This window comes from Aedes albopictus, chromosome 3 (assembly GCF_035046485.1).
Source record: "Aedes albopictus strain Foshan chromosome 3, AalbF5, whole genome shotgun sequence".
Classification (NCBI taxonomy): Eukaryota; Metazoa; Arthropoda; class Insecta; order Diptera; family Culicidae; genus Aedes; species Aedes albopictus.
In genome coordinates, this window is record NC_085138.1 from 254,089,214 (window position 1) to 254,116,259 (window position 27,046).

Genomic DNA, 27,046 nt, shown 5'->3' on the forward strand with positions numbered 1-27,046 from the left:
CTGAACAATGAATGAATAAACCGCGCTCAAGCTTTATATTAAGGCTGAATAAGCTATTATTCAGCTATCATTGTTACTTGGGATTCTTTAACAACCATACTAAAACTTGAACAATACCAGGGTTCTCCCGTGACTTGAATTTTGTAAACATGATATTATCTTCTTCAAAGTTGTATACTCTAATGAGCTAAAAGGTTTTTTTTTAATAAAAATAATAATATAATGTTTAGAATAACATGCAGATCATTCCTTAATTTTTGTAGTAGGTTTTTGGCAGTTGTTTAAAATTGACCAAGCGTAGAGTTTTGACATTCCCTTCCAATCGGGAAGGGGGTAAACAAATCTGCGTCAGAGACCCAAGCGGAGCTGGCTGAGCGCAAAAGGCTTAGCCTTCGCGATCCACCACTATAGATATAGAGAGGCACACACGCGCTACGATACTCAGACTCAGACTCGGATGGGGGCTTTTGATGATATGCGAGCGAGGCTTTGCGCTTTGATGTTTTACCGCGCCGACACCACCACCGCCCGCTTGCACCGTGTTGAACACCGTTTTACGGACGGAGGTGGCGGCCATGCCCAATTCCGTCAGTAGGGCCAATTTTCCATGGTGACGGAATCAACACGGTAATCAAGAAGCCTTCAGCCACACATATAGGTTGGCCGGACCTATGTGAAGGGAAGCAGCACGGTAGCCACGGGTACAAGACGGATGCCCTGTACCTAGTCTGCTGCCTGATGGCTACACATGAATCATCTTCATTGATGAGAGAAGTTCGCAGGCAGGTTCGGAAATTTGAGGATGGGGTGATTCATTGAACGGAAGTCTCTAAAATACCTACCATCATTCATCAATGTTTCTCTTCGAGATTGAGGTTTTTCTTCTGCTTTCCTCTCCCTCACTTTAAAAAAAAAACGGTGGTCGATAAATTTCAACTAGGAGTTTACCTTGGACAAAGTTATGATTTTCACATTCATATGACAAATGTTCTTGCTCAATATGAACCCAAATATCCCCACTATCTCAATATAAATTTAGCTGGTAAACAGAAGCTTTAACCAAGCTTATAGCAAGTATCTTTCGGAACTTTTGATATTTTTTTTTAAACTTAAAGTAAGTTGCTTTGAATGTTTTTTGGAAAGCTTTTTAAGAAGCTTTTAGTAAGTTTCCTTTGTAGCTTTTAATTCGTTTCCTTAGAAGCTTTTAGTATGCTTCTTCAGAAGCTTTTAATAAGCTTCTTTAGGAGCTTTCAGTAAGCTTCTTCAAGCTTTTAGTAAGCTTCTTTAAAAGCTTTTAGTAAGCTTCTTTAGAAGCTTTCAGTAAGCTTCTTTAGAAGCTTTTAGTAAGCTTTTTTGAATGCTTTTAGTAAGCATCTTAAGAAGTTCTCAGTAAGCTTCTTTAGAAGCTTTCAATAAGCTTCTTTAGAAGATTTTTGTAAGCTTCTTTGAAAGCTTCTTTGAAAGCTTCTAGTAATCTTTCTTAGAAGCTTTAACTAAGTATATTTAAAAGCTTTTACTAAGCTTATTTAAAAGCTTCCATTAAGCTTCTTTAGAAGCTTTCAGCAAGCTTTTGGTAAGCTTCTTTAGAAGCTTTTAGTAAGCTTCTGTAGAAGCTTTCAGTAAGCTTCTTCAGAAGCTTTCAGTAAGCTTCTTCAGAAGCTTTCAGTAAGCTTCTTCAGAAGCTTTCAGTAAGCTTCTTCAGAAGCTTTCAGTAAGCTTCTTCAGAAGCTTTTGGTAAGTTTTTTTTAGAAATTTTCAGTAGGCCTGTTTAGAAGCTTTTAATAAGCTTTCTTATAAGCTTTTAATAAGCTTTCTTAGAAGCTTTTAATAAGCTTTCTTAGAAGATTTTATTGAGCTTCTTTAAAAACTTTTAGTAAGCTTTTTAGTAGCTTATTTAGAAGCTTTCATTAAGCTTATTTAGAAGCTTTTAGTAAGCTTCAGAAGCTTTCAGTAATATTCTTTGTCTTAAGAAGTTTTTAGTTTAAAAGCTGTAGTAGGCTTCTTTATATGCTTTTAGGAAGCTTCTGTAGAAGTGACGGGCTTGCTGGTCATTACTAATATTGTGAGTTCTCGAACTGTGCACATTGAGAATGGTAAGCTAGTCCCAAATCCTATTAATTGATTATCTGTGCAATTTCGATTGGTCTGGAGTAGCAATTCACGGAGTAGCAATTACAAATTGTGCGATCATCCATGTTCATGCTCTTGCTTATAAAGCAAGCTTTCCTGGAAGCTTTCAGAAATGTTTTCAGATAGTTTTCAGCAAGTTTCTTTGGAAACTTTCAGTAAGCTGTTCTAGTAAACTTAAACAAGTTTTCTTTCAGAAGCTTCAATCAAGATTACCAATAATCTTTAGTAAGCGACTTTAGCATCTTTTAGTAACCTTGAAGCTTTTTAGAAAAATTTTTTGGAAGCTTTCTACCATCTTGTCAAAGTTTTTGCTGGCATTTCTAGAAGCTATCAGCAAAATACTTTAGAAGCATGCATGAAACATTTATCAAGCCATTTAAGAAGCTTTCAGTCAGGTTTTTTAGAAGTTTTACCAATTGTTTTTTGGTTTCCTTCCTGTATTTAGGTTCTCTTTATGATATAAGTAAGCTTGTCTGAATACTTATAACAGGTTTCTTTAGAAACATTCACTAAGCTTTCATAGAAACTTCCAGCAAGCTTGTTAGAATGTTTTCATCCAGCTTTGATGGCATTCTGTAAGCATCTCTTTTCGGGAAACGTTCGACAAACTTTTATGGAAGATTTTAAGTAGGCTTTAGTTAACTTTCTCAAAAGCTTTCAGCAATCTTCTGTAGAAGTAGCCATCTAGCTGTTCTTTGGTAGCATTCAGCAAGCGTCACTTTTCTGGAAGTGTTCAGTTAGCTTCCATTGATGATTCCATCAAGATTTCTTAAAGCGCCCAGCAAGCTTTTCTGAAAGCTTCCAGCATGTTTTATAAGCTCATCACAATGTAGCAAGCTTTTCTAGAACATGGTCCCTAAAATCTGCCGAAAGGTTTCTCATAAGCTTCCTCAGAATGGATAAGATTTTTTTTATCTGTATTAACGAGATTTTTAGCCCTAGGCTAGTTCATCTCGACACCCACGCTTTACTTCCCTTCCAAAGGAAGAACTCACATTTTGCAAGTTTGTCGGGAGTGGGATTCGATCCCAAATCCTTGGCGTGATAGTCAAGTGTTTTAACCATCACACCAGGTCCGCTCCACCAGAATGGATAAGATGGATTTCAGGAGTTCTAGGTGTATCAGTATTTTTTTCAAGGAGTTTAATACAGTTTCATGGGAAAATTTAAAAGGGTTTCCGGGGGGCTAAAGAAGTCTCTGGAAGTTTCTGGGCCTTAGTAAGTTTTAGCACAGATTACAGACATTTTTCCTCATTACACATTTGTAGTGCTCCATTATATTTTCGTAATAATGGCGCGCAACGTGGGGCACGGGTATTGGTAGGTTTACATCTCGTTTTCGTAATAACATACGAAATGTGTGTAAACATTTTCAACCTTCATTTCAATAATCATAATCTAGCTCGCAGTGATTTTGGATTTTGCCAATTGCAAACGCAAATAATCTCTATCAGATAGCAGTAAATGCAGTAACTCGTTGTATAGATGGTAGCAGTGACCAGCGCATATGGTTTATACAAATTTACACAGGTTTTGAGTCAAATTTTATTCTTTGATAAACATCTGTTATCCGTGGTTTTTAGTTTTATGACAGTCACGAAAAGCAATTTGAAAAAACTAATTTGAAACGTTTATAAAACCAAAAATGTTTCTTGAAAGAGAGGCCCCGGCTTCTGAATGTATCAGAGGGTATAAGGTGGTTTCTAGGCATGCTACAGGGATGTTTCAGGGAATCTCAGGACATTTCAAGGTGGTTTCAGGGGATTTCAGGGGCATTTCAGGGGCTTTCCAGGGAATTTCAAGAGCGTTCCAAGGGGGTCTCAGGGGTTTTCAAGGGCATTCCGGAAACCACATCCACACTTCCCAAGTCTGAAATTCCCTAATATGCCTTGAAATTATGTGAAACCACTCTGAAAACCTCTTCCATGAATGCACCCAAAAAAAATCCTCAAAAATGTCTTGAAACACCTTGAAACCCTTCTGAAAACCCCTCGAAAGCTCCCTAGATCTTCTCAGAAACCCTAGCAACTCTCCTGAAACCTCCCTGATATCCTCTTGGAAGCCTCCTGGAACACCCGGGAAACCCTTAAGAAAGTCCCGTAGTCCCCTAGTAAGCTTTCAACAAGTTACTTACGCTCTCAACCAGTTTTACTGAAAGTTTTCAACAAGCTTTTTGGAAGCATTCAGTGAGCTTTTTAAGCAGCATTCAGCCAACTTCTCTAGAAGCTTTTGGTAAACATCTATTGAAGTTTTTATCAAGTTTCTTGGAAGCTTCTCTACAAGGTTTCGGTAAATTTCCATCGGCTCCATCGGAAACATAACTAAAAGCCATCCAGAAATATCTCTGGAAGCTTGTAGTAGGCTACTTTAGAAGCTCTTAGTAAGCTGAAAGCTTTTGGCAAGCTTTGCTGAAACTGAAAGCATGCAAAATTTTCTCTGGGTTCTTTCAGTAGCCTTCTTTAGGAGGTCTTAGTAAGCTTCTGTAGTAACTAGTAGCTCTTAGCAAGCCTCTTTAATAACTTTTGGTAAACCATCAAAAAGTGCTAATCTCATATCAAATCGGACGCAAATTCGTGGAGATAGGGGCCTACAAATGACATGTTTTTGAGGGGGAGACCCCAAACTTTTGATCGGGAGTATATGTGCTTTTACAACATATACCGAGACATATGCCATCGGAACTCGCACACGTGAAAAAAATCCGTTCTAATAAACGTGAACAAACAAATATATACCGTGAACTGGAACTAGTTCCAGCTGTCAATATGGGCGTTCTAAAGAACGTGACATCTAGTTCGCGGTGTACATTTCTTATTGTTGTTATGGTTGCTATGCATAGTTCCCGTTGCCGTGAATGGGAGTGCACGTATATCGGAACGGATTTTTTTGCGTGCATAAGAGTGTGTGAATTTCATAACAGTTTTTCAATTACGTCAGTATCGCATAAAGTGCGACCAATGTGTGCATTGCAGAATATCATGATATTGTCGCGCTTATCTTTTATTAGAGTCCTGCGGCGGTCGTACGCTCGCAAGGCATACCGCCGCACGACAGTCGCAAGGCAAAACAAAAGAAAAAGTGATCCCGCCAAAAACAAAAGCACGTGGGTTTCGCGAAGTGACAGATGTTTTTGAATGTATTTGTGACGAACGGCAAGCGTAGCTCAGTGGAATGAGTGTTCTTGCTGTCAAACCCCATATAGTGGAATTATATACTTTTAAATCTGGTGACGCTGTTATGATTAGTGACTGTCGCGCTAATATCAGAAGCCAGAGGCAGATAATCGCCATATTCTGATTTTTCTTGAGAGGCATAATAGTATCAAGTAGTGTGTAAGTGCGGCAAGTCGCACAAGAATCTACATTGCATCGCAATAGTGCCCATCGTGAGTCGCATAAGATAACGCTTCGAGTCATATAACATTTTCACTGTGCCGTCAATGCACATATGATTGCTGCATCTTATGCTATGTAAATTTGACTAATAAAAGAACGTATAATACGGTCATAAACACTACGTGTAAAATGATTATCTGGGGTCCATAAGCTTAGTCTTGTTCCTGCCCAGAGCAATGGCAATAACCCTTGAATCGTTATCTTCCAGCTGTTTACCTTAACGATTTGCACAGGTTTATGTTCAGCGCACAAATTCGTCGAACGTGATTCGAGTAGCAAGGTTGCATTCCAACATGGACGGACACTTTATCTTTTCTTATCGGAAGATTTCCCAGAATTCAAGGGGTGCCTGCTTCTTGTAGTATAGTCGCGCGCCCGTTCCGATAAAGAATTCTTCGGAAAATGTCACTACCGCCCCTGTTTCTCGATTCTAATCGCCGGGCGGCACCATATGTTGGGGAGATTCTTCCCATTCAAAAGTCAGCTTCGGAGGCAGGATGTGATAAAACGACGATGCTGGTCAGGAACAGGAGCAGGCGGGTCTACTCGGAAAAGTTTCTTTCAGTGCGGAATTGGAAGAAATCGATGCCACACAGCTCTGAGACTATGGAGTACGAATGGGGATGCTAGTGTGGGTGGGATCCGTAGCATTAGGAAGAGAATGAACAGCAGTGGGTACACGGAACGTAACGTGCGTAAAATACCACGGTAGTCGACTGTTGTCGAGCATGAATGGTCACGTGAGCTATGGGAGACGATGAGTAGGAAGGCCATTTCGGCCATTTGTTCAATTTACTACACCGCTGCGGCTGCTGTAACAATCATGGAAGCAAGGTATTTATAGGTTTTCGGTTTCAATAGAACTGGGTGCGGGTTGTTCGGCGAATGTGATAGGTATCCGGAAGAAGTGAGTGCTGAACGTTCTTGTTTAGTATTAAACTTTTTCGTTTGAAGTCGTGAAGAATTTGTTGTTTAAGGGAAGAGAACCATTTGCCGCGACTAAATATATGGTCTACATTCCCCATAATCAGTTTTGAGAATGTACCCCTAGCAGATTGTTTGATTTATTCAATTTTGTGGAATTATTATTCTATGACAAATCATTTTTAAAGTTTTGTATGTGGTAGAGATAATTCGAGAGTTATTCGAAAAACAATTTACATCCTATATATAGTGCGAAACGAACACAAGTTGTAATATTGACCTCTAGTTCATCTCCTGGCATTATTGCACTACAAAGGAAAATTTCCCAAGTTATGATTGATCTAGTAGATCAAGAGACCTGCACTCAAGGATAATTTGGAAACACTATTATGTATAATAGATGATTAAACAATAACACCACTTTGAAAAGCAGTACCTGTACAACGCAACGAATGCCCAGAACTTCTCCACCCGGAAAGTAAAAGTTCTCAACCATTAAACGAACCGTACCGTATTCTTCCGCCCGTCTTACAACCCATTCGCCAATCCGCCCCTCTCCGCGATTACTCATCTCATCGTTGTCGGCGGAGAAGTAATGTAGGTAGGTACCCAGTACCCTCATGGCGCGCAAAACTACAACCATTAGCCACTGCCTCTATTAGCTCGAGTTAGAAGCCAAATTACACATTATAAAAACGTTCTACAACATTAATTGGTCACTTCCTTTTTGCCCGCCCGTTCGCATGCTTCCCCGTTCCGCCGCCGCCAGCTAATCGTTCCGCTTGCCCATTCTTGCCGCCGCCGCCGCCGCCGCCGGCCAACCTGTGCTTCTGCACGATTCCGCTTCGTTTTACCTACTCCAATCTTTCATCCACGGGAAGGCGGGAAAAAACTCTCAAGCTTCATTGATTGACTGATCTTCTTTTTTTTGTCTTGCCGGGGTGGTTGTTGTTGTTGTCGGAACCGGCGAGAAGATCCAACCTGCCCACATCTGCGGCGCGGGTCGTCTTTCGCGGTGGATCTATAATTAATTAATGGATCTCGCAGTTTCCCGCCCCGCCTCCACTTCCGTATGGGGTGCACGCAAACGATAGCTTGGCTGTCGGTCGGTTGGACCTCGAGAGTATCGGAAGATTGGTAATCGCTCGCGCTGGAAGTGGGAAGGAACCACGGAAGAATGGGAAGAAGACTTCATCTGCTTCTTAATACTTTTTAATGTTCTATAGGTCATACCAACTGTCCTAGAGTTCAGAACGTAGGATCTACAGCTGCAGCTGCCGATCAAACTACATAATTTACTTTTTTAAGCTTATAGACACTCTAGATCTCTAGGGAAGATCTCGACAGAAATTTCAAAAATTCAATCAGGAATATTCATGGATGCCTCCTAGAGATACATCAGATTCGTCCAGAAGAATCCTTTAGGGATTTTTATAGGAGGTCCTTCAGAGATTAGTCTAAGAGTTCCTTCAGGGATTCCTTCCGAAGTTCCTTCTGGAATTTCTACAGGAGTTTCTGTAGGAACTAGTCCAGGAGCTTCCTCAGAGGGTTCTACCCCATTACCCCGAACGCCATTACCCCGAACGCCATTACCCCGAAAGCATATTTTTAGATGGGTTATTCTGATGATGGGTATATTTTTATGAATTTAATAACATTACTGACAGCTTTAATACCAGAAGATATCATTGTAAAGAATAACCTTTAAACAAAATAATGGAATAATGCGTATTAGAGATGATCTAGTATGAGATAGAGCTGTCAGCAAAGGTCCTTCAAATACTGGGTATTGGCTCATTAGGCCGAAACGATATTTGGCCAAAGTATCACTAATAAGTCTAATGATCATTAGGCGAGGTCAAATAATACAAATTGCAAAATAGGCCCGGAAAGAACATTTTATAGATGGAAAAAGAATAAATCTTTTAAGGAGGAATAGACCATTTGGTAATAAAACTCTATAACAGTGTAACTTAAAAAACATTCCTTAAATGTGAAAAAATGTGATTGATAGGTTGGCCGCCAATAAGGTCTGCAAGGATATAACTAGAAAGAACAGCATATAAATTAAAGAAGGGCAATTCTCCTATGAGACCATTCATAAACTACGTAGACCGAATTTTGGTCACCTCGGTCCTCTCCCCCTCCTCATCGTAGAATTTTAAAAGACAATTACACCGTCTTCGGCCAGAGGCCGCACAGACTGTACATTACTAACATTAGACAATGGACAACACGTATAACACTCAGTGGCCCAGTGGAGTATTTTCTGTTTTGACGAAAAGTTTTCCTCGACCGGAGCGGGAATCGAACCCACACTCCGAGGCATGCGAGATACCTAAACGACTAACGCCGCTAACCGCTCGGCCACGAAGTCCACGAATTGTTCATACAAAAATTTGTAAATTTGTATAGAGCTTAGAATTTGGATAGACCCTCTTCTACTTACATAGTTCATGCACGGCCCCTATACATAAATCTGCAAAGGGCAACATGTCTACCAAACAACTCTGTAACAATATAAGTCGATAGAACAGCCCAACTTTAAAAGAAGGAAAAACACCAGATGGAATTAATAGAGATATGTCGTCAATCAACCCGGTAACGACGTAACTAGAAAGAACAGCCTATAAATTGAAGAAGGGCAAATCTCATATACAGTAAGCAGCTTTCACTCCCAGTAAACTATATAGGGTGCAGCTAGAAGAACAGCCTTTCATGAAAAGAAAAGCTACAGTTTAGTCGCCAGAAAAAAAAAATAGTAAATTTGGTCCAACGATGCTGGATCTACCTTGCTAAGTGAACTGAACTGAATATCTGAAATCCAGTCCAGTACTACAATCTTGAAAAAAATACTCAGAAAACAATTTTAGGGCTTGATGTTCTGGAAAATGATCATTAAAATCAAAAGAAAATCAAAAGAAATCTAGTTGCCAGTTTGGCCGCAAGTCAATTCTGAAAAATTTTACTTGAAAGAACAGCCTAATATTCAAAGATGAACAAATAAGCTATGGAGTTATAGTTATTCGTCTGCAAATAAACTACGTAACACTCAAACTCGAAAGAACAGCTTCTGATGAAAAGAAGGAAACATTTCTATAAAGAAATTAACAGTTTGGCTACCAAACAACTCTGCAATAGTACACGGTTGGAAACTGCAATCTCAAAAGAACAGCCTATTTTTAAAAGAAGGCAAACATTTGAAGAAGTGTAGTTTGATAACCAGCACAATCGTTTGCCACCAGTTTACAATCGTGCTTGAGGCCAACCAACTTTTAAAAGAAGGCAAAATATCAGTTTGAAATACTTGTAGTTTTTATAGCCATAGCTATAAGTTCAAAAGAGCAGCTAGTTTAAAATATGGAAAATTTGTCTTTACTTGTCTTCTTAATTTCATTGCGTTGGCTGCTTTCATTTTCACGAACTTTACTTTTGCATGAATCACAACATACGGAAACCTAAGCGAAACGGAACCTATCTTAAACAATGTGCTCCCATTGTCATGCTATCTAAAACGAAGTAAATAAGAGCTATTTGATTTGTGTTTTATTTTTATTTTTTTTTTACTCGTTACAAAAAGAAAACGGAAAAAATCTATAGCTAAATCGTCTGTTTAAGAATAAAATTAACATAGGGGCATAGGATGGAGAAGAGTATTCATACCAACACTGCCCCCACTCGCATAACTGTCCCATATGAATAGGAATCCCAGCAAAGATGGGACTGTTATGCGAGTTGGGGCAGTACACTAGTTACTGATTACCCTTTTCTAACTTATAACCACCTTCATCAACTTCTAATCGGTCACCACTTTTTTGGTGATCTCCTGAACGATTCGGGGTAATGACCCTTTCGGGGTAATGGCTTTCGGGGAAATGGCTTTCGGGGTAATGACCCATTCGGGGTAATGGCTTTCGGGATAGTGGCCTATTCGGGGTAATGGCGTTCGGGGTAGTGGCGTTCGGGGTAATGGCGTTCGGGGTAATGGGGTGGAGCCTCCTCAGAGATTACTCCAGGAGATCCTTCAGAAATTCCTGGAATTTGTTTAAGAATCCCTCCTGAAATCTCTTCGGGGATTCCTCTAGAGATGACTTCGGGAAGCCTCATGAAAATTGTTCAGAGATTCTTTCAGGAGTTCTTTCAAGGGTTGCTCTAGAAATTTCTTCGGTGATCTCTCAGGGATCTCCCTAATAGCTCTAGGAGGATTCAGGGATGCCTCCAGGCGTTCATTAGAAATTCCTTCAGAAGTTCCGTAAGCTATTTCAACGGGAGTTCGTTCATGTATCCTTCCAGAAGTCCCTTTAAAGATTCTTCTAGGAAGATTCATAAATGCCACCTGGAGATCCATCAGGAATCCCGTAAGAAGTTTTTACAGGAATTCCTGAAGGAGGTATTTGAAAATTAGTTTGGAGCTCCTGCAGGCATTTCTTCTGAAGTACCTTTAGTAATTCCAACTCTTTCCAGGAGTTCCATCAGAAATTCCTCCAGGAGTTCCAGGGATTCTTTTAGATGTTTCTCCAGAGATTCCTCCTGAATTTCTTCAGGGATTCCTACAGAAGTTCCTTCAGAAATCTCCACAGAAGTTCCTTCAGAGAATCTTATACGAAGATCCAAGAATGCCTCCAGGAGAATTCAGGGTTTACCCCAGAAGTTTATTCAGGGATTCCTTTATAAGAGTTCCTTCCAAGATTCCTTAGGGGATTGCTCGGGAAGTTCCTTTAAGAATTCTTCTAGAAGTTCGTCCAGGTATCGCTCCTGGGGTTCTTTCAGATTGTAGATTGATATTTTTCCAGGAAGACTCACTGATGTCTCCAGGAGTTACATCGGAGATTTCTCCAGAAGCTCATTCAGGAATTCCTACCGCAGTTGCTTCAAGGAATCTTGTAGGAGTTCCTTCATTAATTCCCTTAGGATTAAAATCAGGATATTCTTGATTGATAATTGATGGAGTTTCTACAATAATTCCTCAAGAATTTCCTTCTGGATTTCTTCCAGGAATCTTAAGAGAATACCTCCAGCTAATCCGTCCCCCTACCCAGAATTATCCGCCGAAAATCCTTTGAGGATTCCGCCTGGAGATCCTTTGGATATTCCTACCGGAATTTATTCGAGCATTCCCCTGGAATCCCTGCAGAGATTTCTCCTGTATTTTTTTTCGGGGATTCCTCCTAGACTTCCTTCAAAGATTCCTCCTGAAATTCTTTCGTGGATTCCTTCTAATATTGCGTCGAATTGGTTAGGTGATTTCTCTTAGAATTCCTTCGGAAATTCCACCTGAATTCCTTATGGAATCCCTCCAGGGATTTCTCCTGCACTTCATTTAGGGATGCCTCTTGGACTACTTTTGGGGATTCCTCCTAGAATTCATTCTGGAATGTCTTCTGGAATTCCTTTGAGGATTTCTCCTGGAATTCTTTCGGGTTTTCCGCCTGGACATCCTTCATAGATGCCTCATGAAATTCTTTCGGGGCTTTCTCCTGACATTCTAACGTGGATTTCTCCTGAAATTTCTTCAGGGTTTCCTCCTGAAATATCTTTGGTGATTTCTCTTAGAATTCCATCGGAGATTCCTACTGGATTTGCTCCAGAAGTCCTTCTGGTTTTTCTTTGGGGTTTCCTTATGGAATTGCTTCATTGATTTCTCCTAGAATTCCTTCCGGGATTCCTCCTGGAATTCCTTCGGAGATTTTTACAGGACTTCCTATGGGTATTCCTCTTGAAAATCCTTGTAGTATTTCGCTTGGAAATTCTTCAGAGTTTCCTCCCAGGGTTCCAACAGGGATTTCTCCTGCAATTTCTTCGAGAATTCTCCTGGCATTCCGTCGGGTATTCCTGCTGGACTTCCTTCAGAGATTTCTCCTGGACTTCCTTCGGGGACTCCTCCTGGAATTCCTTCAAGGATTCCTCCTGGAGTTAATTCGAAGATTCCTCCTTAAAATTCTTCGGGGATTTCTCCTGGAATTCTTTTGGGAATTCCTCCTGAACTTCCTTCAAGGATTTTCCTGACACACGGGAATTCCTCCCCGAATTTCTTCGGAGATTCCTCCTGGAATTCTTTCGGGTTTTCCTCTTGAAATTCCTGTGGAAACACCTAGAATTATTACAGGGGTTTCTCATGGAATTCCTATGAGGATTTCTTCTGGATATTTTTCAATGGTTCCTCCTAGAAATACTTTGAGGATTTCTTTTCGAATTCCTTTTAAAAAATCTGGATTTGTTTTGGGAATTCCTTTTGGACTTCCTTCATCGAATCCTCCTGAGATTTTTTCGAGGATTCATCTTGATATTTCTTCGTGGATTCGTCCTTGAATTCCTTTGGTGATTCCTCTTAGATTTCCATCGGAGATTCTTCCTAAAATTCCTTCAAAAATTTCGCATGGAATTACTCCAGGATTCCTCCAGATATTCTTTTGGGATTTCCTTCTTGGTTTTCTGCGGCGATTTCTCCTAGAATTCCTTCGAAAATTTCTCATGGTATTCGAAAATTCTTCCTAGAGTTCCTTCAAGGATTCTTTCTTGTATTTCTTTGGAGATTACTTCTGGACTTCCTATGGGGATTCTTCTTAGAATTCTTTCGGAGCTTCCGCTTGTAATTCCTTCGGAGATTCCTCCATGAATACCTTTGGAGCTGCCCTGTTGAACTCCTGCAGGTATTTCTCCTGTGATTTCCTCGGGGATTCTTTCTAGCTTAAAACCCTTCGAGAATTCCGGGGACTGTAAAGATTCTCCTGTCTTCAGTGCTAAGAGCACAAAGTTTGCCGTAAAACTTATTTAACCTTCCTTTTGCATCACGTTGGGAACAGCTCGCTGGTGTAGTGTACGGTTTGGGTCAAAAATGACCCTAATGCCAAAGGAGGGTTAAGAGAAAACAGGTATCTATTCCTATGACAAGTTGCTATAAGTTACTATAAAAAAGGAGTAATCTCCAGATTTTGAACCAAAATGTAGAACCTTCCTCGATTCTAATAAAGAGAGTTGAAGAGAAATGCTAATTAGTCTCATTATCGTTAACATTATTGATACAAAATGGGTCTTTATAATTTCTTTCTACATACGTCGAAACTTCTTCCATGTACCACATGCATCGAACTACCCAGAAAACACTTTCATAAAGGAAAGAACCAGTTTTCACGTCTCCCACCCAAAGAATTTCCTCCATTGGCATCGTCCAAGGCTGCTCTCGGTATAAACTGTATAGCAGGAAGAATACACCGACGACTGACGAGATCATAAATAAGCACGTTCAGTCAGTCTGTAGTACTGTATGTAAGCCGCGTATGGTGGTGATGATAAAGTTTAGGCAAAACGAAACCCAAGGCGGCGGAAAGCAGGGGTCGGGTAGCATACGGAAACCCCGGTCCTCTCCTAAACCCAATAACCCACTCACCCGTCCCATCCCGTTCGCCGTAGTCATGTTTATGTAACGAAATCATAAGAATTTCTCTCACCACTACCATGCCGTACGCTCGCTCTCTCCAACCACTCACTCAATCAGAGAGATTTTCTCGAATAGGTTCGTTTGTGTGAGTGACGGGTTGCGCTCGGATCCGCGCCCATCCATGCATGCAAAAGAGCTCAGTTCAGCTGCATACAAAATCATATGATTACACTTCCACTGTTTTGAGGTGGAAAGAGCTCACCCGTCTGGTGGACCCCCGTCCACCATAAGGGAGAACTCACTCACCCAAACAAAAGCCACTCCACACCCACCCTTTGCTTCAAAATGCACTACAACAGGCTTCGGGTCTCTAGAGCGAGATCGAACTACCGAACACTCGTGAGTGTACGGACTTTCACGATTCATTGTTGCATTCACCGTCCATCGACTCGTGTCCTGTTCGGGTTCTCCGGACGAAGTTAGCGCTCCACTGTCGCTCCGTTCGTGGTTGGTCTCGCCTGCTACGAACAGTATCGTCGCGACTCGTCTAGCGTGCGGAGTGAACCGAACAAACCTTCCGAAATGCAGTGCTCCGGTCGTCGCTGTTGAAAACCGAACCCCGATTGGTATGTCAATGCCAAACGTTGTTTAAAAAAAAGTTCCACAAAACCTCCGGCCGAGAGCCGTGGTCGCGCGCGACGTCGACGACGAAGAGCAGCAGTTAGTTCGGGTCCGTTCGCGAATTAGTGTGTGATCGTGTTGACTCGATTAGAAGCCGACCGCCCGCCGATCGTGGCCGATCTGTGCCCGATCTTGGATGCTGATGCACACAGTGGCCCCACAATCGGCCCATTCATACGACTTCGGGTACGAAACGAATGCGCTTTTCTGGGGTGTCAATTTCATGAAATTGTTTTTGTTCCGCGAAGAAGAAGATTATCATTGATTGATCAAAGCAAATCGATTTGTTGTGAATAAGTAGATCCCACGCTAAGCTCCGTGCGTGGCGGGGCTATGAACCGTGAGAAAAAGTTTATTTTAATTGGGCAAATATACCGCCAAATGTTGGGGGAGGAAATTATGGAAGAAAGAAGAAAGTAAGCGCAATAGTGTGGCCAAAAAGTGTGTACACGAAGCGAAGAGAAGCGGTCATTGTACCTAAACAGCCAAGGTCACGAAGACGTGACTTCACCGACGATGAAGAAGCAGGCACGGCTGCTCGCTACCCATTCTTCTTTCCTCGTTCAGCTTCCCCTCCGTTGCAACGGCCACGTCCATCCCGTCGGCCATAGTGCTGGTCAGGTTGCCACTATCTCGTCTTTCTCCCGTTCTCTCTGTCTTCACACGCCATTCGGCGCTCTTCTTTACCTGTGACGCGCCTCGCTTACACACGGTGGTTCTTCGCTTTCGCTTCGAAATTCGCTTTTCTTGATTGTTCTTTCGGTGGGTTTTCTTATCATTCTTGTTTCCTTGGGTTTGTTTGGCCTGTTTGATGTTTTATTTTTATTACATTCGGTGTCTGCCTGGATGGAAGCAGCCGAGGAGAGCGAGAAATGTATGTAGAAAAATCGGAACGTTTCCCTTATGTTCGGTCGTCGGTGATGATACATTTTGGCGCGAGGTTTTATTTTCTTCATCGCCCTGTTCGTTTTGAACTGTGATTCTTTATGGGCTTTTTTTTGCCTTTCGGAACCCCTCTACTGTGCGGCATTAGCACGGTTGATCTGGAAGTGTACCGTTACATCTCGATAAATGGTATGAATTTTGTGCGCTGCTACTGATTAATCGCTGATACGTTCTACTGCTGGATATGTTGCAAAAAATAATGTAGGAATACAGCAGCAAGATCGTTATTATCGATAATTATTGAATGAAAAAAGCTGCTTCACTTAGAACGAGTGCTATAGTGCGTGAAACGTCCAAAAAGCCATAGGCGTAAATTAAACCATCAAAGGAAATACATGTTCACCTGTTCAGTGTGCACCGTATGATTAGTGTTACCCAAGTGAATGAAGATAATGATTCTTGAAGTAAGTGTAAGAACGACGGCACGAGAAAGAAAAGATCGATATCGGTGAACCTACGGCAAACCTCGCTGCCACATGCACATGGCTTTCACAACCTAATCGTCAAAATGGTGGCCTATCGACGGCGAGCATAACTAGTTGATTTTCTCCTGGATTGGCCGCCCCCTGCGGCTCGGAATAGTGAAGAATAAAACCATGGATAAAACAGTGTGTGAGTGTGATGCAGCAAGAGGATTAACGAAAAAGATGCGGGATTACCAATTTCGATAATGATGCGTTCGACTACAGTCAGGCAGGATTTACGAGATGCAACTTATTACCTTAAGTGAAATACTGAAAACGAAGGTGGAAGCACTATACTGAAGATGAGTGAAGCTATCAACGAGTACATTGTGTCCTATGTTAGAAAAGGAAAAAAATCAATGAAAAAAGAGTTTAAAAAAATGTTATAAAAAAGCAAAACACCATAAAAAGGCAAAATATGTTAAGTTTCTGTGGAAAAGAAACACATTAAGTGACATCTCGAGAACATAGCAGTGGGACTGCCAATTAATATAGCTCGTTGAATTCCCGTCGGGGTTACCTATGTGGATAATTATACTTTAGTATAATATCTTTTTTCCAATGGTGGAAGTTGTGTGCTACTAAACTGAAGATGGTGAAAAGAAATAAAGAATAAATACTAAAACAGGTGAACAGGTGGTGAAATATACTAAAACAGAACTTTGTATCTCATAGAACCAAGAATGCAGAAAAGGTAACATGGGGAAAAAGTTTTTTTCTACAATTGTATGAATACTCATGGGGGTTGTTTTAAACACTCTGCCAAGAAAATAGTATTTCGTTATTATTATAATAAGCTTCTGTAGTGAAACAGTGCACAGTGACCGAAGGCTGGCCAAAACTCGTCAAAAGAAAGTACTCAAATTCATCCATCGATAAAGATACATTGTGAGATACTTTGGAGTTGATTTAGATTTTTGCGTTATACTAAACGTGGAGAAATAAGCAAAATATTGATATTTAAAAAAAATCAGTAAGTTTTACTCTATCGCAATAGCAGCAGCGTCACTAAATTCCTATCTAATTAATCTCAGTCGATGTCATTGGAAAACGTAGCGCTAAGGTCCCTTTAGCGGTCACGTTCCATTCCAAATTTTGACAGTTAAATAAACCAACAAGAGTTCTACCGGTTCGTTTTAAATTCTATTTTTTTCGAATAATTTCGATCTAAACGAAACGAAACTGTTCTACGGGTTTAACTTCTCACAGCATTTGGATCGGGAATCGATTCGATTCGATTCTCGCAGGAGTTTCTTGGCTAATTTTCTCCTAGAATAACTGTTCCTTCCAGTTCCTTCGAGAATTCTTTCAATAGATGCATGGGAGTTTCTCTAAAAGTTTCCGAGTAAATTCTTATAGGAGTTCCAACGCAAATTCTCCGAAAATCAATTCAGAGATTACACTGACTGATAATTCCTCTTGAAGTTGTCCCAAACGTTTTTACAAGGGTGTGTTTTGAATTTCCTTTAGAAATGTCTTTGGAAAATTCAATTCATTTAAGAAGAGATTCCACAATTCCTTCAGCATGCTTTATTTTCTGTATTAGTTTGGGAATTTCTTCTGTAAATCCGTAGGGAGATCTATTTAAACAATCTTTGGGAAATCATTGAAAATTTCTTCGGAAAATACAATCCTTTTGTTATTTCCTATGGAAATTGCTCCAACATTTTTTCCGCATTTTCTTTGCGATATGTTTCAGTGATTCTCGTGGAAATTATTTGTAAACTCTTTCCGGAATTTCATTAGGAAAATGGCGTTTTATTTCAATAATTCTATCAAGACTTTATCCAAGAATTTATGTTGGACTTCCCCTGACAATTTTTTAAAGGTTTGCCTAGTCGTGTACTGAGATTATTATGATTCAGATAGAAACGCTGAGCGTACACTACGTCAACGGGGTGAACTTTAGCAAAAGCATGACGAAGATTGAAGGGTCATCTAGAATTTTTTCCCTAGAGTTTCTTCACGTTTTTTCCCGAAATTGTTGCAGAAGGTTTTCACAGAGAACGTTCAGAAAATACTACAGTCTGCTTCTCAAACAAAACCTGAGATTCGTTCAAAATAACATTTAGTCTAAGAGCTATTTGTAGGAGTTCCTAAATTCTTTATCAGAAAATCTGGAATTCATCACTGAACCACTGGGTGTTCCGCGTGTTGTCCGTTGTCTAGTGTTAGTAATGTGTTCACGTTCAGTCTTTGCAGCCTCTGGCTGAAGACGGTGTGAATTGTCTTTTAGTAGTTTCATCAAGTACTAATTAGGAATCCTTATAAATACATGCAGCAGGTATTATTCAATACATGTAAGGATCTATGCTCTTTCCAGCAACTTTGTTATCCTCGTCATGGGCTGCTTTCCAAAACCTGTTGAACTCAACGTTGACCTTAAAACATTTCCTACCGAAGCGAATCATACGGCAAGTTTCCGGAAATTTGACCGACAGTACCCAAAGTCACCCTATGTAAGAACCCATTCGACAAGAGTTGTCCCAGTAATTTCTATATTATTCTACCGGTTGTTAATATAGAATAATTTTGAACGTCCCTAAACTAGTGTTCATGAAGGAGTCCTACAAGAATAGAATACGTTTTCCATTATAGTAGAAACTTCCGAAGGAATTTCAGGCAATTCTCCATGAATAATTCCAGAAGGGATCGTGGAAAGGATGAAAATCCTGGAAAATCCCAGGCGGAAATCCTTGAGAAGCAAGCGCCCGCAAGAATTCAAGAATGCTCAGAAGAAGTGCTAGAGAAGAATTATGCAATAATTACTGAAATAAACATATCGGTGGAACTTCCGAAAAAAAACCTCCCGGGAGGAATTTTATGGAATATTTTCGAAATGAACTGGAGCAATTAAAAAAAAACGACTCAGAATTCCCAAAAGATTTTCAAAACAAAAAATCTCAGAGGAATTTTCGGAAGAATTCTACAGATAACTTTCGGAAGAATTTCTGAAATTTCGGAGAAATTTTTGAAAAAAAAAAAGGTAGGAGTTTCTTGATGAAATTCCCGAAGATAATCCAGAGGAGCTACCGGAAGAGTATTCAAAGGAACTTCCAAAAGAGAATTCCCATAGAAACTTGTGTAAGAGTTACCCGGGAAAGATTTTCCTTAAAAGGAATTTTTGAGAACGCTTGAAAAGAATTAACTGGAAACTTCCTGCATAAAATTTCGGATGATTTTTTGAAAGTACATCCGAAACAATTGTTGGAGAAACTTCCGTGAGAATTCCCAGAGAATGTTCTGTTGGGGAAGATTTTCCGGAGAATCTTTTCCTAGAGGAACTTTTGTAAGAATCTTCGGAAGAACTTCTGGAATAGCTCAAGGAAGAATGTCTGGAGTTATGCTCGGAAAACCGGGAATTCTCAGGGAATTTTATTAAACAGGGAAAACCCTAGAATACTCGGGGAATACTCACGAAAATTTTGCATCGACAAAAAAAAATGGGTCGTATGAATAGAAAGTATGGAATTTTATTACTTGTAGATATACTCAGAAATAGAGCCTACAGCTAGGTGTACAGAGTTTACTGCATCGTGGGTATGCATAAAAAACATGTCGATTATGTAGTGGTAGTCTATCCATCTAGAAAATCGGCTACAAAGATTTTTCGAGAAATTCCGTTAGGGTTTTTTTACAAGATTTCTTCCGTATTTTTTTACGCCATTTGTCTTGGTATTCCTTTTTGAATCGGATTCCTAACAGCATTTTTCCAAGATTCGAACATTCTTCCCGAGATTCTTCCTTGAGAATGTTCGTATCTTAATAGAGAATTTCTCTAGATGATTTCCCAGTATTGCTCCCAAAGTTTCCGTGGGTTTCTACCAGGATTACTCCCGAGAGTTTCTCTCAGGATATACCACAAATGTTGTCGCGAAATTTCTGTTAGAGTTTCTAAAAGGAGTTATTCCTGGGTTTTCTACTAAAGTTGTTCCAAGGGTTTTTGAGAAGTTTTTCACTATTTTTTTTTGCATGAATCCCTTCCGGGATTTCTTCCGAAGTTTCTTCTCTGATTTCTTAAAAAAAAATTCCGATACCTTTGTTCTAGAGTTTCTCCTTGGATTGCTACAGAAGTTTCAGCTGGTATATTTCCCAAAGGTTCTCGGATTTTTTTTTTTTAGATTTCTCTCGGAGTTTTTCCAGGACTCCCCTCAGAAGATTTCTTCCGGTGTTGATCCTGGGATGTCTCTCAGAGTTTTAACAGAATTTATCCTGGACTATCTCTTAAGATTTCTCGGAAAGTATTCTGGGATTTTTGCAAGAGCTACTGCTGGTATTTTTCATGGAGTTCTTCCCGTGTTTTTTATTCGGATATTTTCAAAGCTTTTCCTCTTAGTTGATTATCTCATTTCTTGCAGTGATCCACCTGAGATTATTTTCTTACAGATTATTCCCAGAGCTCTTCCCGAAATCTCTACCAGAAACTATCCCGAGATTCTGGAAGCTCCTTTTGGGATTTCTTTAAAAATTTCTGCCGGATTTTTTCAAAGAGTTTCTCTCGGAATGTTTCCTAGGATAACTTACGAGATTTCTTGCAAGAAATTCACAGAGAATCTTGGAAAAAAGTTCTGGGACTAATCCTAGGAGGAAATATTTAGGAAATTTAAAAACTATATCTGAAAATCTCTAAAAGGAATTCCGGGAGAAACAACGTACGAAATCAACGAGAAATATCTGAAAACTGTCTCTGGAAGAACTTCTGCAAACATTCCGAGAAAAACTGTTGGAAAACTATCCCGAATCATTCTTTAGTGACCGTCAGTCAAAGTAGACGCGTTTTTAATTCGGTCCGAGCCGCGCGCTTATCGTTGTTGTTTTTTATATTTATTTATTTGTGCATACCCGCGCGTATCGTTTTGTGTGCCGTTCAATTAATTAGTCAATATGAGCTGTGAAATTTGCGCCCAAGACTCTGTCGTCGATTCCGTAATGTGGACCTGTGTGGGATGTTCGCGCATATTTCACCCATCCTGCTTGGGCTTAACTACTCAACGCATCTCATTGCGAAAAAAGGAGAAAAAAGTGGACGCACAGTCTTTTGTTCTGCCTTGCTGCAGTTCGTGCCAAACACTTGTATCACTAAATTTTGAATTCCACTCGCTAGTGAAGCAGCAGGCGCAGCTAGCTGAATTCGAGCATAACAACACAGAGGTTACCCACCGCCTCAGTCAGCAAAACAAAGTTGACGTGTTACACGACGCAGTCGATCGCATGGAGGGGTTGCTCATCGACATAAAGAAAAAGTTGTCGATGCAAACTTTAAATGGAAATAAAGGTGCCATAGCCGCTGATGGACTTGGAGATTTAAAAGATCTTCTAACTTCCCTCGTTAACTCATCAATAGAAGAAACTAAGCGGCGAGTTGAAGATTATTTAACAAATATTACCAACGATTTGTCGCACGAACTTAAGTCTATATGCAGCGAAGTACAAAATTTAAGCAGCCTGACTATAGAGATGGCTGCTCATTGCAACGAGCATAACTCAAGCCAGTTGCAAGCCGCACAAACGGTTGAAAGCGACGTTTTGAAGGAAGTAAAGTCGCTTGCTAGAGCAATTAATACATTGGACACCAATATCTGCAATGCACGCTTTTCTTCATCGACGAAACCCCCTAGTTTGATGGACGAATTAGCTCAAACTTCGGTGGAAATGGATCTGGCCCAATCACAAAATGCTGAAAAATCTGGTTGGCGCAAGCTAGGTTCCAAAAACGTCTGGCGATCTGACTGGACAGATTATGATGCTCGTCAGCAGCGTCGCGAAAACCAGCAAAAAGCAAAAGATAAGGCCAGAAGACGAAGAAAGGCTAGAAGACAGCGGCACAGCAGTTCGGTATATTCAAACGGTAAAGCACGCCCAAATTTAAGCGATAAAAAGGATTACAATCACTTGAGCACTAGCAAAAATTCTAAAATGAGCAAAGACAAAAGGGAAAACACTCCCAGCTGCAGTTACTACAATTACAACAACGACAGCGTTCGCCAACCAGTTACTACGTTTCTACCTCCGGATAAGGATTTACTCGCAGCTGCGAAAGCTACATTCTCCAAGCCACCAGTTAAAAAACAACATGGAATTAGGTTTCAAAAGGGTGAAACGCTGAATCCATATCCGGTTGATGACCAGTTTCCACAAACGAGCCCGACACCCACTTCAAATTGGACATTTGGACCCGCCTTGAGGAATTCTTTCTCCCAGCACTGTACCTCGTGTTCCGTGTACCAAAAATTAATGCAATATATAATAATATATTAAGTTCAAATTTTTCAGTCATACTGGGCACTGAAACTAGTTGGAACGATGGTATTAAAAATGAAGAAGCTTTTGGTAGCAACTTTAACGTGTTCAGATGTGACCGTGATTTAGTTTTAACCAAAAGACAATCTGGCGGAGGAGTAGTAGTCGCAATTTCTACCAAATATAATTCAGAACAAATAATTTCGCCTAAATTTAAGGAGTTCGAACATGTGTGGGTTAAAGCTCATATTAATGGGGAAACTCACATTTTCGCTTCAGTGTATTTTCCACCTGATCTAGCATGTAAATCAACATATGAGAAGTTCTTTGAAGCAGCTGATAAAATTGTATCTCAGCTTCCTCCTGAATATAAAGTACATGTATACGGAGACTTCAATCAGCGCGGTGCAGACTTTATTGCTGATGCAGAAAATGAGAGTATTCTTCTGCCAGTCGTTGGTGATAATGACACATTACAATTTATTTTTGAGAAAATTGCCAACTTGGGACTTAATCAAATAAATCACGTAAAAAATGGACAAAACTGTTTCTTGGATTTTTTACTTACAAATATACATGAAGATTTCTGTGTGACTGAATCTCTTGATCCTTTATGGAAAAATGAAATATTTCATACGGCAATTGAGTACTCTGTATTTGTACATAATAATTGTAACCCCTTTGACTGTGAATTCGAAAATGTATTGGATTTTAATAAAGCAAACTTTGACAACATTAAGACTAAGTTAAATAGGGCTAACTGGCAATCCGTTTTAAGGAGTCAGACAAATATTGGTTGCGCTGTGGATGTCTTTTATAAAATTTTATCAGATATTATTAAAGAAGAAGTTCCACTCATGAAAAAGCGACGCAATTACAACTCCAAAAATCCTGTTTGGTTTACCAAACAAATTCTAAATTTAAAGAATCGAAAGCAAAAGGCTCATAAAACCTACAGAAAATGCGAAAATCAAGATAATTTGACGAAGTATTTGAATATCTGCAATCAACTAAATACAGCAATTTCTTCCGCTGTTTCAGATTATAACGAAAAAACCGAAAGTGAAATCAAATCCTGTCCAAAAAACTTTTTCAATTATGTAAAGTCTAAACTTAAGTCAACAAGCTTTCCCTTCAAAATGACATTAGACGAGAAAGATGGAGATAATTCAGAGGATATTTGCACTCTATTTGCATCATTCTTTCAAGAAACCTACACAAATCATACTGACAACGATCGTGACTTTGAATATTTTTCATATTTCCCTGATTTTCCAAATGATGTAGGTGTTAGTCACATTAACGTTAAAGATATTTTAAATAAATTAAAGGATCTAGACACCACAAAAGGATCAGGTCCAGATGGAATTCCACCATCATTCTTAAAACCATTAGCAATAGAACTTACAACTCCATTATTTTGGTTATTCAACATGTCGCTGGAAGCTGGAAAATTCCCGCTGGAGTGGAAAAAATCTTTTTTGATACCAGTCTATAAGTCTGGTAAAAAATCCGATGTTCGAAATTATCGTGGAATTGCAATCATTTCATGCATTCCAAAACTTTTCGAATGCATCATTACCAAAAATATTTTCTCTCAGATCAAAAATAGAATAACTATTGCCCAACATGGTTTCTTTAAAGGTCGCTCAACGGCTACAAATCTGTTGGAATTTGTTAATTACTCTTTAAATGCAATGGATAATGGTAATCGTGTTGAAACACTTTACACTGATTTTAGCAAAGCATTCGATAGACTGGATATTCCTTTGTTGATTTTCAAGCTCGCAAAAATGGGAATTGGGAATTTCGACTAGGCTCCTCGGCTGGATTGAGTCGTATTTGACTGATCGTCAACAGATAGTTCGATTCAATGATAAAAAATCAAAACCAATCAAGGTCACATCTGGTGTTCCCCAAGGTTCACACTTGGGACCCCTGCTTTTCATTTTATACGTCAACGATATTTCTTTTGTACTACATAAACTGAAAATTCTCATATATGCTGACGACATGAAACTGTTCTTAGAAATTAGAAATAAAGATGATGTCCATACATTTATAAATGAAATACAAATCTTCCACATATGGTGCTCTAAAAGTTTGCTGAAATTAAATGTTAAAAAATGCAATCATATAACTTACAGCAGAAAACGAGGTGTATCAGATGTTTCAATAAAGTTAGGTAATCAAAATGTTGAAAAATGTGATAAAGTAAGAGACTTAGGCATTATCTTAGACTCGAAATTAACGTTTGTCGAACATTATAATACAATTATTCACAGAGCAAGCAATATGCTCGCATTTATAAAACGTTTTGGCTATCACTTTCAAGATCCATACACTATAAAAACATTGTACATTGCTTACGTTAGGTCAATATTAGAGTATTGTAGTGTTGTTTGGTCTCCTTACATGAAAAAATATGAAGAACGTATAGAGTCGGTACAGAAGCAATTTCTTTTATATGCGCTGCGTAAGTTAGGATGGACAGTTTTTCCTCTTCCTTCATACGAAGCTCGTTGTATGTTGATCAACATTCAGACGTTGAAAGAACGACGAGACTATGCTATGGTTTCATTTGTTATGGATATTGTTTCACAGAGAGCTGATTCACCTGAATTATTATCCAAATTGAATTTTTATGCTCCCAGCCGGCATTTGCGAGATAGGAACTTGTTCTCAGTGGAACGTCATCATGCAGATTATGCTAAATATGGACCGATAAATCAAATGATGTCCACTTATAATCGACATTGTGAAACAATTGACGTGAATATGTCTCGAACGCAGTTAAAGAAATATTTCCATAACATTCGAAATGGTAGAAGTTAAGCAATATAGGGCTATTTTTCTATATGTTACCATTATTTGTGAAATGATTATAAAAAAGGAATAGATGGAAGAACAATAACATATTATTATAAAAAGATTTTCACTAAAAATATCAATGTATATGTTAAGTTGACGATGTATTTTAAACGGTCTACATTTGATTGACGGCAAATAAATAAATAAATGAACCCACTAAGATAAATTTCTGGAAAAACTTTCGACAAAATTCAGAAAGATCTCCGGGAGGAAACCAGCGTAAAACTCTGGAAGAAAATCCAGAGGGGGGGGGGGACATACTCTAGCAGAGACCCTGTGAAAATCTCGGAAGGAGCTATTTACGTAAAAACTTCTGAATATATTAGGGAAAACTGGAGAAAGCCAGAAAAGAAAAACATTGAATAATTCCAAGGAAAAATTGTGAGAGACACTGGAAATGAATTTAAAGGTGGAATTCTGGAAATATTTAAAAGAATCATGGATAGAATTTCGGAATCTCTACCACCAGCACAGAGTACAAATATCAAAGTTTATACCGTCGTGCGGGGCTTCTTTTTACACTTTTTCATGATTTTTCAACTTTATGACATTATAACTCCCAGAGTAGTGAATGGATTTCCACAATTTTTACACATAATAATTGTGAGTATGTATGTAGGATGTATGCAAAATTTGAACTAAATCCATCAATAAACAAAAAAGTTGTTCATACACCAATCGGACACATCTCATATAGAACCAGATGGGGGCTACTTTGGACATTTTTATCTAAAACAAAAATGTATTTCAAATTCCAGGTTTATTTAGAAAACTACTTTGTACCAATACTGTAGTATACTATATCAGACATGATTTCAATAAATTTATGCGTTTGAAGATGGTTCCGTGCTATCTTTGGTATTATGAGCAGCGTGATATTGCTATATAAACAGCCTGAAAAAAAGGACCATCAATCCTTTATTTGGGTCAAATGGTCATTTATAATGTATAACGATACAAATATTCGATTGTATATGCTACGTTGATATATTTTGAATGAATTGATCAACCCTTTGAAATTTATGAACTGTAGAAACAATGCTTACAGACCAAATGTTCTGATACGTTATGTATATTTTATTGATTTATTCGATATTTTCGCGTCCTGCCAAGCAATAAACGGTCTGTTTGAAAAATAATTTCAACCAAATGGAGGGAAAACTATTGCTTCGTAATAGTCCCAAAGACATCAAACAGATTTGAACCATATTTCGAATTCAAAAAATCCATATTCGAAAGTGTCCAAAGTAGCCCCGCATTTCAAAAGTAACCCCGCACGACGGTATTCAAAACTGTGTATCGAAGTTCAATCAGTAATTCACAGACTATATGACCATTAAATAGTTTGTGAATTACTGATTAAACTCTTGAATGTTTTTTTCTGATTTCTTAATATTTATTTTTGAACAAAATTTCACAAAAAAATGGTTTCTGCAAAAATGGAAAACATTTTCCACCAAAAAATTCAGAAGATACCTTGTTCCATACTCTACATGTGTACGATTACCGATTTTGAAAATATTGCTTCGTTATTCAATAAAAAAAAAACGATCAAATCTGACTGTGCATGTCAATGGTTGCTCCTCCGTGATTGATCTGAGCTGGTACCAATTGCGCTGAGATCCAAATGTATAAGGGCTGGGACACTCCACTTATTCTCAAAGTGCAATTTAAGTAGCTCATACATTTTGGATCAATAACGGTGCCGGCCACGTCCTTATAGTCAGTTGGGAAGGAAAAGGAATGTTAGAGTGTGCTAGTTGTTGCTACTAAAGACCGAGATCACCTCTGCATCCCCACAACCAGCACGGACTGGGGTATTAGTTAGACGGAAAGGATGGGAGATCTGAGAGTCACCGTTGGGTCGGTGATGCGATCCATGGATAGGGGGTTATTTATAGTGTTCGTAAGGTGATAGATTGTGTGGTGAATAAGGTGAATAAGATCAAGCGGCACAGCACGCTTTGGTTGCATAACTTGTATGCTTTATATACACTGTGCTGTGAGTGGAAGTTGGA

General features: G+C 39.2%; 1 protein-coding gene across 4 annotated transcripts in view; it reads left to right on the forward strand.

The window, feature by feature from the left end:
* The window catches only part of LOC109424411 (zinc finger protein jing homolog), a 515,341-nt gene that overhangs the window by 436,591 nt on the left and 51,704 nt on the right, over nt 1-27,046 (forward strand). For 2 of the 4 annotated variants that reach the window (XM_062860234.1, XM_029852273.2), the window contains exon 1: nt 13,319-14,694. The exons of the other annotated variants lie outside the window; for them this stretch is intronic. The gene's annotated coding sequence lies outside the window, so the exon portion shown is untranslated. Of the gene's footprint in view, nt 1-13,318; nt 14,695-27,046 lie in introns of those variants that run through there. 4 annotated transcript variants of the gene reach the window in all.